Source organism: Triticum dicoccoides, chromosome 3B, assembly GCF_002162155.2.
Source record: "Triticum dicoccoides isolate Atlit2015 ecotype Zavitan chromosome 3B, WEW_v2.0, whole genome shotgun sequence".
Taxonomy (NCBI): Eukaryota; Viridiplantae; Streptophyta; class Magnoliopsida; order Poales; family Poaceae; genus Triticum; species Triticum dicoccoides.
Genome location: NC_041385.1, coordinates 4,139,404 through 4,142,162, shown reverse-complemented (window position 1 = coordinate 4,142,162; position 2,759 = coordinate 4,139,404).

The following is a 2,759-nucleotide window of genomic DNA, read 5'->3' as shown; positions in this document are numbered from 1 at the left end:
GAACAACCATCCACAAGCTTCCTAAAACGAGTCACTGGTTCATGCCCAATAGGTATCTAGCACAGCTAAATGGGTTGGCCAATATATCACTATAACAAGCGATTGCTATCGTATGGCATTTTTTCAAAAAATTTAGACAGACATAGCAATTTTTTCCTGAAAAGTTTTTATTTTCTTAAACTCGAGCCCGGCCCAAACAATTTTTCAGTGCACACACATGGAAGCCATTCCCAAATCTATTTCAAGCTCTATTTTGAGCTGTAAAATGAAGCCCGAGCCATGCACGAGAGGTAAGTCCGACTAATCCATGAGCAGGTTTAGATCCAGCCAAGGTTGTACGTATTAAGCAAGACTTCCCTGTTTTATTAAGCAAAGGTTGTAGTATTAAACAAGACTCCCCTGTTTTTATGCCTGAAGAAACATGTTTTGTATGTGGCTACGATATAGCCACCTTTTAACAAGCCACTTGCATAATTGCCGCCACTGCCTCTCTTTTTCAATGGATACTCTACTCTATATTCCTAGCAATCGTGCAAAAAAGAAATGGCAAAGTAGTACATCAAGCACTCTCTTGAAGAAAACAAGAAACAACAACCCTTCTCTTTGATTTGTATACTTTTAATTATCCCAAAAAGCACATGTGATGAGGCAATTTGGACTGTCTGAAACAAGTCATAATGCGTAGTGACAGATGGTTGGGTGGATGTGAAGGAGATTAGCTGTTGGATTGACTGCATGGAAAGCGAAAGATGCCGAGATTAGTCACATGAGACTCGTTTATGAGCAAATTAGATGTAATAATATCTTATATGGGAGTACTAATTAAGCAACTACACTGCTGCCCATCAATTATTGGGCTCTCAAATCACAGCTGCGGCGAGCTCTTAAAAATCATTGCCAGCTCTTGTGCAAACATGTAAAGATCAATAAGAATTATGAAGTGGTCAAAAGTCATCGCACTGTCTACACATCACTAGTGACATTTGCATGCCACGTCACCCGGAACGATCTCTAGTGTCGGTGGACTTGAGAAAGATAGCGAAAAAGAAGATGCCGATTTGCATTCTTCTAACCACCAAACTTCACACACATCTTTTTTCTATTATTGAGTAGCGTCACCCCATGTTTAATTAGCACTAGCACACTAGTAGCACTGTTAATTTAGCCAAGTGGGTCAACGTTGATTGAATCAAGGTTAATTAATCATGGCGACAAGCTAGTCTATTGCTATTTATTCAGTCTACTATGAGTCGTCTACAACAAGACCCGATAATAGCCCGTGCGGTCGCAACGGGGCACAAGTATTTTGTAAACAATAGTCATGATTTACCTAGTATCATTCGTATTAAAAATGGACTTTAGTTGTAACCTGATGGGAAAAACCGGCAAACCAAAAGTGCAGGTAGGGTGGGGAGGGAGGACGATGAAAGGAACGTTAAACATAACCTTGCATTTTAAGTCGGTGAGTGTTTCCGTTTTGACTAACATTTTTTCTTATTTCATAGCTCAACTAGCCACATTTTCATAGAACACTGAGCACAATATATATGTACTCGCGCAAGCATCACCACATGCACACACTTGAATAGCACCTACCAAAGACTGGAGTTTCGGAGTTTAAAGATCGACGAGCCCTTCTAAGCATCCGAACACACACACACACACGTTTAGTTGTGAGCGCATTATTCTTTATAGCAACCACCACGAACTGAGCCTAAGGCTGTTGTCCAATAAGGGCCCATTTTTTTTCAAACTAAAAAACAACTTACTTAATTCTCCTTTTAGATGTAGGAGTTTGTTGAAAGTATTACTCCCTCCGTCCCAAAATAAGTGATCAAATACAAAGTTAGTACAAAGTTGAGTCACTTATTTTGGGACAGAGGGAGTATTTCGTTTGGATGTTAATTAGCTCTCACTGAAATTTGTAGAAACTTCTCGTGACTAACTGAAACCACAATAGAACCCTTAAAAGTGACCCGTCTTTTTCTTGTTTTGTTGGTATTATAGCATGATCAAGTAATGCATCGCATGCATAATACAGTACTATTCATTAATCTAGTATTAATACGAGACAAGTCATACATGGTTGGCAAACAAACAAAAGTTGAAAAGGAAACACGTCACAAACTCACAATGTGAGACTTGTTTAGGGAGGCCATGGTCAACAGGAAATACACTGTGTGAAGTGACCCATATGCACATGAGCTCAGCTGGCACTGCCGACTGCGCCGTTGGCTAATTAATTGGGCTGAAATTAGTGTACCACCATTCAATTATTGAACTACCATAATCAGTTTCGAGCAGTACTAATTAACTCTTCTGCACGCGGACCCTACAAGTCTATATATGCAAGTGTGAAATGGTCAAAATCACTACCCTTTCTACACGTCACTAGTGACATTTGCATGCCAATTCACAAAATGGGCTTTGACTTTAATACATCTCTATCTAGACAAATCTAAGAGAAGAATTTTGAGACGGAGGAAGTAACATGTACTCTCTGTAAATTAATATAAGATGGTTTACATCACTACTTTAGTATATACTCCCACAAGGTCAGTGAAGGTTATTGTACTACCTCTGATGCATATTATTTGTTACTAATTTTGGCATCTTCAACGTCGACCCGCAAACCTTCCGCAGCGTCTGGACCACCGAAGCCATCCAACGTGGTCAAGTATCGGTCCATGGCGCTGTCCAGACGTGTTTTCTCCCGTAAACCTGAGACAAACGTGGGGGAAGGGGGTTCGCGGGAGTCC